The sequence below is a fragment of the Camelus bactrianus genome, chromosome 11 (assembly GCF_048773025.1).
Source record: "Camelus bactrianus isolate YW-2024 breed Bactrian camel chromosome 11, ASM4877302v1, whole genome shotgun sequence".
Classification (NCBI taxonomy): Eukaryota; Metazoa; Chordata; class Mammalia; order Artiodactyla; family Camelidae; genus Camelus; species Camelus bactrianus.
The window spans coordinates 25488538-25503860 of NC_133549.1; the positions used below are offsets into that span (position 1 = coordinate 25488538).

General features: G+C 46.2%; 1 long non-coding RNA gene across 3 annotated transcripts in view; it reads left to right on the forward strand.

Moving 5' to 3' along the window:
- Positions 1 to 15323, forward strand: part of LOC123612780 (uncharacterized) — a 430881-nt gene that overhangs the window by 18305 nt on the left and 397253 nt on the right. For all 3 annotated transcript variants that reach the window (XR_012510109.1, XR_012510108.1, XR_006720056.2), the window contains exon 4: positions 7438 to 7505. This is a non-coding gene — a long non-coding RNA (uncharacterized LOC123612780). The remainder of the gene's footprint in view (positions 1 to 7437; positions 7506 to 15323) is intronic.

Consider the following 15323-nt stretch of genomic DNA (forward strand, 5'->3'; position numbering starts at 1 on the left):
CACATGCAGCCTATAACAAAGTGGAACTTGCAACTCTTCTGAGCTGAAGCAACTGCAGAGGATCGGACTGGCTGGCTGAGGGCTCAGCTTTGGTTGTGGAGAAAATGTACACGACAGGGCTCCCTACTGGTCACCTAGCCAGGTCCCCCTGTTATGATGGGGCCTCTGGGGCTGTGCCAAAGGGAATGAGCCCCAGCCAGTGGCTGCTGCTCTCTGCCCAGCATGAGCGTGGGTGAGTGGAGCAGCCTGACTGATGCTGCACTCAGGGCAAACAAGGTCGCTCCACCTTGGCAAGCTGCATCTGCCTTGGAACAAGGTGTGTTCCTCCTCTGAGCTTGGAGATGGCCCAGGTGTGGGTCTGTTTCTCTGCTTCTGCTCCCAGGGAAGGAAGTGATATGAAAACTTGGTCAATCCATGCATTTAGAAGAAAACAAATGCTAGCAGGTACATTCACTGTTCTGCAGTGGCATACCTGTTTTTCTTTTTACTTTAAAAATACATCTTGGGGATTATGTCTGTTGATACACAGAGGACTTCCTCGGCCTTCTTTTTATTAAGGTAGAATTTATGTAACATAAAATTCACCATTTTAACCATTTCAAAGTGGACAGTTCAATGGATTCCAGTACATTCACCATGTTTTGCAACCATCATGACTAATTCCAGAACATTTTCATCACCTCTGAAAGAAGCTTTATACCCACTAAACACTGACTCCCCGTCTCCACCTGCTCCGCCCCTAACAACCAGTGATGTTCTTTCTCTATAGATTTGCCTATTCTGGACATTTCATGTACATGGACTCACACAATGTGTGGCCTTTTGTGTCTGGCTTCTTTCACTTACATAATGTTTTTAAGGTTCACCCATGTTGTGGCATATGTCAATATTTGTTTCCTTTTTAATGCCTAGTTATATTCCATCATATGGATATACCACAGTTTGTTTCTCCATTCATCCATTGATGAATATTTTGATCATTTTCACTTTTTGACTATTATGAATAATGCTGCTCTGAACATTCTTGCTGCAAAAGTTTATTTGAAGACTCATTTTCAACTCCTTTGGGTACATACCTAGGAGTGGAATTGCTGGATCTCAATGTAATTAAATATTTCATTTTTTGATGAACCATCAAACTGTTTTCCAGAGCAGCTGTTCTATTTCACATTCTCACTAGCAGTGTGTGAGGGTTCCAGACTTTCCAATCCTTGCCAAGTACTTGTTGTTTTCCATTTTTACTTATTATTATAATATCCTAGTGTGTATGAAATAGACTCTTGTTGTGGTTTTAATTTGTACTTCTTTAATGATTAAGAATGCTGAGCATCTTTTCATGTGCTTTTTGGCCATCTGTGTCTCTTCTTTGGAGAAATGTCTATCAGATCCTTGCCAGTTTTTAATTGGATTGTTGTTTTGTTGTCGAATCAGCAGAGTTCTTTATGTGTATTCACTGGACACTTATCATATATGATTTGCAAATATTTTTCTCCCATTCTGTGGGTTGTCTTTTCATTTTCTTGATAATATATTTGATACACAACTTTTAAATTTTGGTGAGTCCAATCTATCTATTTTTTTCTTTTGTTATTTGTGCTTTTCATGTCATATCTAAAAATTCATTGCCAAATCCCAGATCATGAAATTTTACCCCTATATTTTCTTTTAAGAGATTAATTATTTTAGCTCTTACATTTAGTTCTTTGATCCATGTGGAGATAATTTTTGTATATAGTGTGAGGTAAGGATCCAATTTCATCCTTTTGCATCCTTTCAAATGTCTGCATAGCATTCTGTTCATATTTATTTAATTAGTTTTCTACTCAGATATTTGGGTTACTTCCAATCTTTGACTACTAAAAATAATAAAATAATAAATATCCTTGTATATAATTATGTCCTATACATCTGGGCATATTTGTGTCCCTAAAAATGGAATTGTAGGATCAAAGATTGATTGCCTGATTGCTGCCCTAGAGGCTGAAAGGATGTGCATACCTTCCAGCACTGGGTGAGGATGTGTTTCCCCACATTCTTGCTGAACCGTGTAGATCTTTGCCAACAAGATGGGTAGTTTTAATTTGGAATGTTCTTATTAGGAGAAAGATTGTATACTTTTAATGTATTTTAAGAGCCTTTTGTCATTTCTTTGCTATGAACTTTTCATAACCTTTGCTATACTTTCCATTGGATTAATGGTGTTTGTTCTGTTTTGTAGGAGCCATGCAGAAAGCAAATGAGGCTTCTGTCTGTAATGTGCTTGTCATCCACCTTTCAGCCTTATTAACAATGTTTTTTTTTCCCTTCTAGAAAAAGTGCTTTATTCTTTGTTTTTAAGATATTTCTGTTAAGTGGCTACTTATAATAGCCTTTCCCATTCTACTATTACAGTATTATTTTATGTTTTTTTTTCTTGTATTTTTATACTTTCAAAATATTCTTTAATCTGTGGTACAGCTGGACTTTATTTGGTTTTATGGTATGAGGTAGGGATTCATTTGTTTTTGCTAGATAATTGAGATAGTTGCTTTTGAGGTCATATATCCTCAGTGCCCTACAACAAACAAAGCTATAAAAGTTTGGTCCTGACCTGAGAGAGACCCAAACCCACCTCAGTGTTTGGTCCAGGCTAGGAAGGGCATCTCTGTGTCCTGGAAGCAGAGGTCACCCCATTCTTCTGGGCTCTGCTTGCTTGAGGAAGCACAGACTCATGACTAAGAGCAAGACTCGAGATGCAGACAGGATAAAATGCTGCTTTCTCAATACCTAAGTGTGTGACCCTGCTCAAATTTTTAACCTCTCTATTGTGTTTTTTTCCTTATCTGCAAAATGGGGATAATAACACCATCACAGAATAGTGATGTGAAGTAAGCAAACCTCAGCACAGGGTCCAGCAAGTAGTAAACAGGGAGAGCTGCTGCCATTGTCACTGTCATCAGCGTCATCTGGCCACTTTGTGATGGCTCCAACCTCAGGTCTGCCCTTTCCAACACAGAGAGTGCTGGCCTTGGGCTCCTCCACCTGGACTAGCTCCATCATTTGGCCTGTCTTCTTCCAGGGGAGCCAGGGGAGCCAGTGGTGACCCTCACGTGTCTGGCCTCGGCCACCCTTGTGGAGGGGGTGGGGTGTGTGTGGTTCTGGCTCTCTTGTGCCACCATCCATTTCTCAATCTTTTAAATTAAATAAAATCAAATAAAAACAGAAATCAAGGGTAGCCCTGAAGGGAGATAAGATCTCACAAAGGGTTAGCACCAGAGCTTGGTGATTTGTGGGTGGTAAACTGAGGTTCAGGGTGAGAAAGTGAATCAGTAACCCCAATGATTTCCTGGTAGACCAGGGCCCAGGGCCCTGACTTTCTAAGTAGGGCTTGTTCTACACAAGCACAGCTCCTGGCACCCTTCTCTCTCAGCAGTTTGTGGTGGCAAGGAAACACGGCTTTTTTTTTCTTCTTCTTCTTCTTCTTCTGAAATATGGATAATAAAGCTACCTTTCTACTTGGGGAGGGAGCATGATTCTCGCGGACATCACTTGACATCACCCTGGACACTCCTCTGAGAAGCGGCTGGGCGGTGACCTTTAAGCTTCTGAAGGCCTGGAACTGTGCTGTTCCCTGGGTGTCGGGCAGTGATGGGTGAACTGACCCTGATGGGGTTTTGGTAACGATCACTTTCTATTATTTTGTGACCTTTGATGAAGCAGGTGCTGATTTCTCTCCCCAGCCTCAGGGAAGGGAAACACAAGTCAGAGAACAAAAGAGGCAAACTCTTGCCTTTTGAGCTTTTTTAAAAGGAGAAATGGATTAAGAGCTAAAGCTTTAGTTGGGACTGGGGAGAGACCCCGGGAGAGGAAGAGAGATGAGGTTCTGGTGGGTCCCTAGAAGGGACCCCAGCCTCCCAGTGCCCTGGGGGAAGGAATGGCAAAACCAGAAACCCCAGACAGGTGAGGGGTTTAAGTTCCAGGGGACCTGTGCCTTCCCCCACGGTGGAGCTGGTTCTGGAGTAGAAATGGCTGCCCAGCGGGAGCTTGAGGTTGCTTTGCAGAAGGTGTCTGACTCCAGGGGAAGAATTTAATTTTTGTGGGGCTTGAAACGTAAACAATTTGAGACCCTCTTTAGAAGACAGAATTCAAAAGGATGACTTCGAAGTTAGGAATAGCTAGGGTTTCTTTTTGGAGGTGATGAAATATTCTGGAACGAGATAGTGGTGACGGTTGTACAGCTTCACAAATACACTAAAAGCCATGGAACCCCTTTGAATTAGATCCCAATTTTAAAAATATACTATTAAACAATATCAAACACAGAGTTCCAGAAGGAGCCAAACAAGAGAGGGCCCGAAGCAACTCTGTGTTTGCCTTAGTCTTTGATCCCAGGGTGGCCAAGAGAGGCATGGACAGAGGGACAGCCAGCACAGTCCCCTGGGAGCTGTGGTCTGGAGAGATGGCCCCTTGAGGGCTAGATCCTTCTTCCTCCCTGGCCTGCCTCTCATGCTCGGGCCTGAGTGAGCCTTCAGGCTCTTCCAGGCAATCCTGGACGAAGAGTGGGAATGAATGGTGACAAGGCTTCAGCTTTGTGGGGTGACACAAGGAAAACAAAGCAGTCTCATTTCTTGTAGTCCCGCCTTTCAGAGCTGAGACTCAAACCTGCTCGGTGTGTTCAAGCTCTGGCGAACAGGACCTCCACGACCAGGCCTCCCCTGGACACCGCAGGTGATGGTCGAGCTGGGGGTGCTTATAAACCACACCTCTGTGAGGTTGGGGCTGGCCAGAGGGGCCCTCGATTCTACCCGGGGCAGGTTGGGCTGGAGAAAATGCCTGCAGTCTGGGCAGACGAGGCTCTTTGGAGGCCAGCGATATGCCACTGTCATATTTAGAATCAAATCCTTGTTTATCTTGAATCAGACTCGGCTCTCCGCATAACTTCTGTTCCTCGCATTTTGAAGATGCGGGCCCAAAACAAAATTTCAGGGAATAAGGAGAAAGCTCATGTCTGAAAATGAACCAGCAAAATAAATCATTGTGTTTCTGACATGATGCCCATTGAATACTTTTCAATTCTTAGCTTTGGCAGCAGTGTTTTAAAAAAGCACACACACAAAACCTATCACATAATTCTTTCTGAAAGGCTCATTCAGCAGGCCTGCCCCTCTTGGTTCCCAGCCACCCCCCCTTTTCTTTTCTTTCTTTCCCTTTTTTTTTCCTTTTAAATCAGCCCTTTTGGTGAGAGGGCAAGTGTACATACAGCCTTCCTTTGTGTTTGTAAAAACAGAGCCTATCAGTTGAGCAGTAATGATAACATTTGTAGTTATGCAAGCAGAGATAACAGCAATCAGATCTCATGCTCTCGGCAAAAACCAATGGCCGAAATCTAACAACGGGTTGGGGTATTATGTTGAAAGGTGAGGGGAATGTGTTTGTGTGTTTTTGTTTTATCAAAGCACCCAGCACTTTTTTCTGCCAGAGGATCTCCTGGCTAAAGCCCTTCAGAAGCTGTCCGGTTAAAGGGACCCTCCCCTAAACCGAGATCTGAAGTTCCCCTCCATGCTCAGGTTCTCTTGGCTACTTTTTCTTGCATCAGATGATTTAGGGTTTCCTTTGCTTTCCAGCAGGTAATTTGACCTCTCTATATTGGAAGGAGTGAGGGCTAATGTATTCAGTGGAGCAGAGGCCAGTGGAATGATAGCATCAGTTTGCAAAGCCATTTGGATTTCTTAAAAGAAAGGTGTTGTTCTGGAGTTGCCCTTACTCTCTCCAAATCTGATTTCCCTGAGGGGGTTTCTGTTGCATTGTTACCCAAACAACATGCAAATATACTGATACCTGGGAATTTAGACAGTGGCAAGAACAGGAAATTGCAATTGCCAGAGTATGATGAGGCCAAAAACAGAGCCCAGGCATGTATGGGTTTAACATAATAGAGGCCAACATCCTCAAAAGGGATCAATGTTCAGAGATCACAAAGTGTATGAGTTTCTCTGCTGGTGGGTTTCTCTGATTTCCTTTGGGGGTTGTAGTTCAGTGATTTGGGGGTCAAGGAAGTAGTTAGTGTTGAGTCCTCCAGATGCAGCAAATCGTGTCTCCACGTAGACCAAACGTGTAGACCAAATCCTATAATGGGATAGTCATCAAGGGACAGATCCTGTTTCTTATCTGACTTGGGAGGAAACTTGGATCCACAGTTACCCTAATTTTCAACAAAATGGAGACCAAACGATTTTTCTTTTCTGTTAAGAAATGTTCCTAATTACCTTTAAAATAAAGTGCACGTTTTTCTACTTTTCCTCTGAATACCTGAAAAACTGTCCCACTTTATTCTTCCTTTCTACTCATCTCTACCCAAAAAAGAAACCAGAAATAGGAATGCAGACATGGAGTTGGGGAAATCAGCAACTTAAACCAGGAAGTGCTTGCTGGGAGGGGGGAGGGAAGAATTATATAAGGAAATGCATTTTGTTTTATATTTACAAGATACATGCTCTTCCCTGTCTCCAGACATTAGTGTTTGAATTAAAAATTGTACTTCGAATGCTGTACAGATGTTGGCGTTTTAAAGCCAAATACTATTGGCCTGTGGGTTGCTAAGCGACCTGCACCACCCAATCAGCACGGGCCTTAAAACGGAAACTGTTTCAAGAGATGAAACGCAGCACCAGGGCTCTGGTGCGATGGGCTGGCAGGACAGGCTACCCCCCGCGCTGGCTCTAGTTAGAAGTTCAGCTCTCCTGGCTTTCTTTGCCTGAACACACATTTTAATTTCACTGTGTCAATTCACATTATCTGTCTACATGGAATTCCCTTTCTGGTTTTCAGAAATAATTAAGTAAAAAGCCCTTTCACTCACTGCATTTTTGGCATTGATGAAGACATCTGAGGCATGTCAGACAAGGTGGGGGCCAGTATCAGAGCAGTCTTTGAAGATGTTCTTTAAAGACAGTTCTGACAAACAGTGGCAAACAGACCAATTAACCCCAGAATCGAAGTCCTGGCGGCTTTAAACTCCCTTCAAAAGAAATTAGCTCTAATGTTAACGAAGTGGGTGTTAGACCATTTGAGAATCTCAACTTCAGCAGTCTGAGTCCATCAGAATTATTACATTGTTTGGCCAAAAGAGGAGCCCCGTGCTGGTGTGAATTTTTGTTATGATTGCTGTCTGAAAGTTAGAAAAAAATGTCCAAACCACAGTAGGAGCAAAAATTCCAAGTGAAATAGTACAAGTTTCTTTAAAAAAAAAAAAAAAAAAAGCTAGTTTTAAAAAGGAAGAAGACCCAGAGAAGGTAGTAAAGGAAGTGCCCAGGAGTGTGTCCTCTAGCGCTGGAATTTGTGGTTAGAATCAGGATTACATTCAGGGCTCCAGCTCCCCAGTGATAAGCCCCACTAATGCTTCTCCACTCGCCAAGGAAGCCTTGTAGCCCAGCTGTTGATTCCTTATTGATTTTTCAGGTCGCAGGGAGACAGACCCAGAGCTTCAAGGCTCTGCAGGTGGTGCTAATGAATTGCCAAGACCCGAGGTATGTATTTGGGTTGCCTTGATGCTTTCTCATAAGAGGAAAAAAAAAGTTATTTGCTGGGGGAATTGTTTTCATCTGCTGGGACTGTCCAAGTCGATTTTGTATCATTTTGGTTAAAAGTCCATTTCCAGCCCTCGTGTCTCACCCCTGGTCTCTTTCTCAGAAGAGGGAAATAGACCTTTCGATCAATGTATTCTCTGAGAAAAGATAATATTTTTAGTGTTTGCTTTGCCAGCATAACTGCTGGACAACAAAGTGTAGAAAGGGAAGAAAACAGCTTCCCCAAAGCCTGGGTGGCTGGGAAGGGTGGACAAGGCAGCGGTTTCCTGGGGGGCACATGGCTCTGAGCACTCAGAGCATGACTCTCAGAGGAGAGAGGAGAGATGTGTCTGGGAGAACAGGACAAACTCTTCTTTAGAGATGGGGTGCAAGCGGCCAACTCCCGGGCTGAAATGGAGTCGGAACTTCAGCTCCAAGGAGCTGCATGTATGACCCATGCCTGTCCCCGGTGCCGTTACCAGCAGTGGGGAAACTGCGGAGGAAGCTGAGGCTGGGAGGGGATGTAACCTGCCCAGAGTCATGTGACCACCAGTGCCGCGCCCCGGTTCCCTGCTTTAACTCATCCCAGGTTCTTCCTGCTGCCCTGGGACCCTGAGGTCCCACCTGCTCAGGACTCAGGATGTCATTTGAGGTCGGCGGTGGGAGGGCCGGGCCGCTGCATTTGTGACCGGTGCTTTTGGCTCACCCTTGCTCTCACCCAAGCAACTCTGCTCTCAGACTGGCTGTGGGTTAAGTTGGGCCAGGATCCCTCCTGGCTGGGGGCCCTGGGTTCAGGGTAAGACTCTTGCCACTGTGGCCGAGGCCAGGGCAGACCTCAGAGGCCAGCTCCCTGCACGCTGTCTCCGGGGCCCGTTCTATCTCTGCTTTCCCAGGCTCTGCCTTATCTCCCCTAGATAATGCTCTCCTCTCCCAGCCACCCGCATTCTGTGACACCCAGAAAGTAGAAAGCCTGACTTGGTAGGAGAAGGAAGGACCCTTAGTGCTAAGGATTGACTGTCCTTCTTGCTTTCAGAGGCTCCTATGTCATTTCTGTTACTGTAGGAAGAATAAAGTTCTTGGCTTTTATTCACTGGGACATGCAGACCTGGGACATTCAGTCTCCTTTCAGGCTCCCTACTCTTTGCCTAGCCTGAGTCCCTTCTGACTCTCCGTTTCTCTCAGCTTGAGATCTTGATCCAGAATGGAGGGCAGGACTCATCTTGTTTTCATGCAAACTCTCTGTTTATGGTTCAACCTGGTCCCCTCAGACCTGAGGTTTTAGGACTTCATTTTCCTCTGCTTTCTGAGTGAAAAAATTACACACACACACACACACACACATACACACACACACACACACACACACACACACACACACACACACATCAACAGCTTTACTGAGGTATAATTTACATACCATAGAAGTCAACCATTGTAAGTATACAGTTTGATGAGTTTTAGTAAATTTATATAGTTTTGCAACCTTCACTGCAATCCAGGTTTAGAAAATTTCCATCACCCCCCAGTGTTTCCTTGTGCTGGCTCACAGTCAGTCCCTGCTCCCCCATGCCCCCACCCCCGATTACCACTGATCTGCTTTCTGTTTCTACAGCTTTGCCTTTTCTAGAGATTTCGTGTATGTGGAATCAATATAATATCTAGTCTTTGGTTTCTAGCTTCTTTCTCTTCTGCTATGTATTTGTTAAAACTTCCTGGATAATTATGGTTCAGGTGGTCTGAAGACAAGGGCCGGGAGATGTGAGTTTGCCTTTAAGAAGTGTGGCCATGAGTGAGGCTACGAGTATGGTGGTGGCTGGTAGTGACAAAGGGCTGAGGGAAGGGCTTGTTTGTTTTAAGATACAAGAGACTTGAGAAGCTTACATGCTGAAAGGAGAGGCATTAGCAGAGGAGAGGTTGCGAATGCTGGGCAGGTGCAGGGTGATGAGCTGAGCTGATAGCGTGGGGAAGAGGCTGGAACCTAGAACTTGGGGGCAGAGGCTCACCTGGGATGGGAGGCGGAAAGATGGGAAGGACAGGCAGGTTTGGCGATCTGGTGGATGTCAAGGACATTCTCCTCTTACCAAGGCTGTTGTTTCTCTGTTGCCTGCTGAGAGTCAGGAGGGTAGAGAGTAGGTAAGAAATTTGAGCAGAAGACAAGTTGGAACTAATTGTTACGGGGAAGGGAAGGCTGAACTGATCAAGGAGACATAGCTGGATTGTCCAGGAGAATGAGAGGCCCAGGCGTTGTTGGTGAGCATGGCTTCCCGATGGCACCAATCTGTCTGGATATCCCCTTGACTCCAGCAATGCTTAGCAGTCCGGGTGCCCGTGGGAAGAAGATGGCCTTGAGTGGACCTGGCATTTACCTTTCACCTGGTGGCAGCGACTGGGGGAATGGGCAAGGAAGTTAGGGGGCTGGTAGCAGGAAGTTTGAATAAATCATTGAACCCAAGTTGAATATAGAGGGAAATAAAGAGATGAAGAAAGGTTGCGGGGGGCAGGCGTCAATAAATGGGCACATAAATGGGGTATTGGAAGTCGTGGAGAGAGCAAGCTAAAAGGAAGGGGAGCCGGGATCTGAGAGAGGAATATCCAACTGTGATCTCAGAGGTGGAGCATTCTGCAGAGGGACCATGGGTGGCTGAGCAGGAGTGAAGAATAAAGTCAATGGAGATAAGAGGTCAAGGATTTGAGATGGCAGGTGTAAGAGGGCTGTTCCAGTGCCCTCCAGTGAAGCTTCTTCCAGGGTAAGAGTGGGGTTGGGCTAGAGAGGGAGAGTGATGGAATGACCAGATTCATGGTAGGACTGGGCAGGAGAGGTGAAAGCTGGAACGAACCTATTCACCTGATGGTGGTCGGGAAACCTGGAGAGGGTCCAGGAGGTCTCTGAGGAAGCTGCATTGAGCGTGGAAGGTGACCAGAGTTCACTTGAGATGAGGCTTTAGGGAGTAGGGGTCTCGCTGGAAAATAGGTTTCTGATAAGGCAGCAGATCAGAGCTGGGGATGGGCAGGAGCCCACTGGCACCTCCCTCCTACCTGTTCAGGTACCTTGGGATGAGGAGCAAAAGCCAACCCCGAGTGTAAACTGCCCTCAAAAGTTTCTGTAAAATTCGTGGCTCAGCCCTGTTTGAAAGAGCTTGGGGAATTGCCTGATTTCCCAGCTGCAGTAAGGAAAGGAGTTACAATTGTCGGTGATGCTTTTCTGTTCCAATCTGCATTCTGCTGTTTAAGCATCCTCTTTGTTAGCCTGAATATCTGCTGTGTGTGCTGCTGCCCGAAGGTCTGTTTGGATAGGAATGAATGATGTGCCTTCAACCAGGCAAAAAAGGCTTTTCACTGTCTCTGTTTGTACAGGTTATTGGCTGTGGTGGCTTGTTCTGATGAATAATGTAAAATCGCCATTGGAAATTCTTCTTTAGGAAGAGACCGAAAAAGAAAATTCTTTCTTTTGTGGAGCATAAATGCTCCATTTCATCCACCTAAATGATTTTTATTTCTGAAGGCTGAGTGCGATTTAACTCTGACTGTCTGCCCTTCTCAGGTCAAAGAGCCTTAATCTTTTAAATACATTTCATAACCTTCCAGTATCTGAAACCACCAGGTTGCCTGCTTCTTCGGGGCAAAGGAGAAACATCTGTTTCAATTGTGCAGGCCTGTCTGCCACCTGTGGTCCCATGGGTCCGTGTCCTTACTTTGCAGTGGGTACTTTGCCGTTCCTCATCTGGCCCTGTTTCCTGCTCATCCCTCTGAAGGGAGCACCTCATTGTGCTGAGCGAGATGCCAGGGCTCAGAGGTAGCGAGGTGTTTTGACTCTGTGTGACTTTTACCTTTTCTCTGACCTTGAAACCCAAATCTCAAATGCAAATCCATTGCGTTTTTTCTGGGGTCAAGATTCCGTTGGGCTCCTTAGTGTTGTGTTGTAGAGATACATGAATGAGGCTGTTGTAATGCATGGCATGAAACACATGAAACAATGCAGGACCCTTCATTCACTGAGTCTCTGCTCTGGACATTTATGGAATTCTCTGCCTGGTGTCTCCCCCTCCCTTATTATCTGGAGACCTTTTGTCCCCTGAATTCACATGGCCATTGCAGTGTGACCTGTACTGCTGGCCACTGTCAGTTGGTATTGGGTGGCCTTGCGCCCAAGCTGAGCCAATCAGTCCCTTACTTTTGAATGTGAGAATGGAGGAGAGTGATCACCTTCTCTCAGTTTGCCCAAGACTTTCTCAGTTTTAGTACTAAAACTTCCAGGTCCTGGGAAACCCCTCAGTCCCCAGCAAAACGAGACAGTTGGCTACCCGCGGCCGGAGTGGGCATTAAAGCCAATTCCTCTGTGTGACTGATGTGCTAAGCTAGTCTAGGGTGAGAGAGAGTGCTGATGTGGAAAAAACCCTGGCAGAGAAGGGAGATGGAGAGATACCAGCCTCATCTCTGCACTTCCTGGGCTCGCTGTAGGGACTCTCCTCAAAGCCCCGCCACCAGTGGACCGAGCTTTTGCTGATGCACGTTAAATGGGGTTTTGTCACCTCAGCCACGAGGAGCCTGCTGACTGGAGTGCTCTGTCTGCAGCTGTGCTGAGTCCTTCCTTCTCATTTAATCTGAGAACAGCCTGTGAGGACAGGAATGTGAACTTTTACAAGTGAAGAAACGAAGGCACAAAGATTTTAAGAGGCTAAGGATCAAGGTCACCCAAGAGGAAGGGACAAAACTGGGAGTGACATCTAGACCCAGAGACTCCAAGCTGAGGGTTCTGTTGTCACACTGCGGCTACCTCTGCAGCTGGTATCCGAACCTGTCAGTACTGGCAAGGTCCTGGTCAGTCTGACATCTCATTCTGAACATTGGCATGTCTGGAAAGGATCGATAGACCTGTTTACGCTCACCTCGTGGGATCCAGCTTCCCGCTTTGGATGGGGGACCTCTGTAGTGTTTTGCCTTGTTTTCCGCAAAGTACTAAGTGACTTACAGAATTATTGAGAAGGCTGAGGGAACAGGCTCGAGGTTGACTATCCGAAACAAGTCTCAAATCTACAGCGCAAAACTGACTGCCAACCAACCTGGGCTTTTCTATAAAAAGGAAGGCATTGGATCCTGCAGTCCAGAAGCTGCCCTTCCAGGAGGCCGTCGCTGCTTCCATCAGCCCAGAACCAGGCCACACCAGCGACATGGATGCACCGTACCCTGCTTCTGGACACCTGTGACGCTAGAGCTCCTAGCACTGCTGCTGGAAGCCCAGCGGCGCCAGGGCTCAGCTTATCAGCAGGGGGAGTCAACAAAGTGTTACCTCCATCTCCTTCTATCTTCCTAACATACCTGCCTGCCTCTGATTGGCTGGGACTACCTCACATCTGGCATCCCAGTTGCAGGAGAGTCTGGGAAGCGTAGTTTTTAGCTTTCTAGTTTCTGCAACTCAAGTAGGCATCTCAGAAGGAGAACAGAATGGGTGTTGGGTACCAATGGATGTTGGGGACTGATCTACTGCATTAGGGTTGCCCCGTAGGAGGGCTTTCTGTGGGATGCTGAATGGAGCTTCTAGGTAGAACTATTGATATTCTCTGTGAGATTGCTAGGTGCTCAGGTAAGGAGTGGGGTGTGCACATGGCTGGATGCCAAACTCCCTGACCCTCCTCTGCCTCCACAGGGCTGTGAGCATGACTGCTGGGCACCACACCCTCTGGCAAATACCTTTCTCTGCTTTTTATGTGTTAGGTGGAGTGGGCAGGGTGGCGTGGCACAAGGCACTCTGGATGGAGGTCCTGGTCGCCCTTCCCCAGTAACAAGGTGTGACATTGAGCATGCATCCTCTTTTGTAAATGAAGGGGCCGGCTGAGGCCTCCTCTTACCCTTAGCAACCTCTAAATTTATAAGAAACAGACTCACATGTGGTCACTTCATTCCAGAACAACATTGGAGAAATAACATATTTCTTTTCAATATCAACGTTGTCAAAACCACAATATCTGGGTCTGCATGGTTTCTGGTAAAACAGAGGCTGTTAAAACTATGTCAGTGCAAACATGGACATAAATAGATAATAAATCTTGGTAGGTATATAGGATGGCTATATTTGGATTCAAACCGGTTAACCTTCACAAGATAAAGTTCAGTTTGATCGTTCAGCTTCCCGACCTGGGCAAAGGTTCAGAAATGGAAGGTTTGTGGATTTCACTGCTAAGAAAACAGAAAGCAGAAGTAGCAATCTCGAATGTCAACATTGTTGCTGAATTTCGCTGCTGGAACCCAGGCCAAAATCGGGCTGTGGTCTTTGGCTCCATGGAGGTCAGGCATGAATTCCTGGATTCTATTAACCTGGCATTTCAAGGGACTAGAGCCACTTAAAAAAGCTGAATATGCATGTAAAGACTAGGGTGTAAGGGCCAACATTTAGCTTCTGTTTAAGAGCTCCTAGCATCTGAGGTGACCTTCCTAAGTAGAGGCAAGCCCTGGTTGAAGAAAGCCCAGGTATATGAAAGTCTGATCAGGGCATTTGTATGAGAGTATGTACGTGGAAAATCCCAAGTATAGCAGTTAGCGTTTTCCTGCATTTTACACGAATAAGCCTCCAGAAATCCATCCTTTATGGGGCATGCAGTCCCCCCAGACCAGGCAAAGCTCTTTGCTAGGAATGCACATTTTCTTGATTGCTTGTGGTATTCACTGTTTATTTTCTTAGCTGAGTTAAGAAGATCCTGAGAGCAAGAGGGGAACTTCAAGTTCATCGAGCCCAACTCCCCAGGTGGTGGGAATGAAGTCAAGCAGGAAAGTTTTGGAGCGGAGGGGATTCTGACTGGCATCGATGGTCAGTCCTGCGTGGTCCCCCCACCCCTTTAGCCAACAGTGCATTCAGCACACCTCCTGGTTGAGGCTCTGCCAGTCAGTTCCTTCCCACTCCCACTGCACCTTCCCCCCTTTTCTCCCCTTCTTTCTTAAGCAGCCTGTGTTGTGCTTCCTGAAAAGATTTTCCCAGTGGCCCAGCGTCTTCGACATTTACTGAATTAGTTTTGAAGTTGTCCAGCTAGCTTATGAATCTAATCGGTTTCCAATTATTGATACATCACTTGACTGAATGTCCTATCTTTTTTCTCTGCCCTCATCCACACCCACCCATGGAAATGGATGGGTCTTGGCTGGACCTGAGTGAGGGGACTTGGGCCGGTGTGAGCAGTTTCTCATCCAAGGCAGCGAGGATGCCCACAGGAGCCAGTGGAGTGCGGATAAATTGGGAACTTGTAGGTCTCCAAACCGAAGGAGTCATGGGCAGATGTCGAAGGCAGGAGACTAGTCAGGGAGACAAGAAGGCAGCAATCTCAAGGGCAGAGCCAGGGGTCTTGGCTAGAGCAGGATTGCCCCTACATGCTCACCAGAGTGAGTGGGGAGCACTCAGCGTGGTGCAGAGGCCAGGATGAAATAACAGTATCTACCGTGATCTCAGCCCAGTGTGTGTGTGTGTTTGTGCGCGCACATGCATGTGCAGGGACCTATGTGCCACACGAAGCTTCAGACTTTTGGAAAAATGCAACGAACCCATATAACATGGACGGCCATGTATTAAGTGCTAAATTATGGTGGACAGAGAACTATACTGGTAATGAGAATGCTCAAATCTAACTCTTCGCCTTCTTCCCTGCTTGGTTGTGTGGGCCTCAGTTTGCCCCTCTGCAATGTGAAGAGATGGGACTAAACAAGGAAAAAAAAATTAGAAAAAAGATAGCATAGATGCAGGAATGCAAACAGAACACATGAATTTCCACAGAGCAAACACTGGGGTTTACGGTG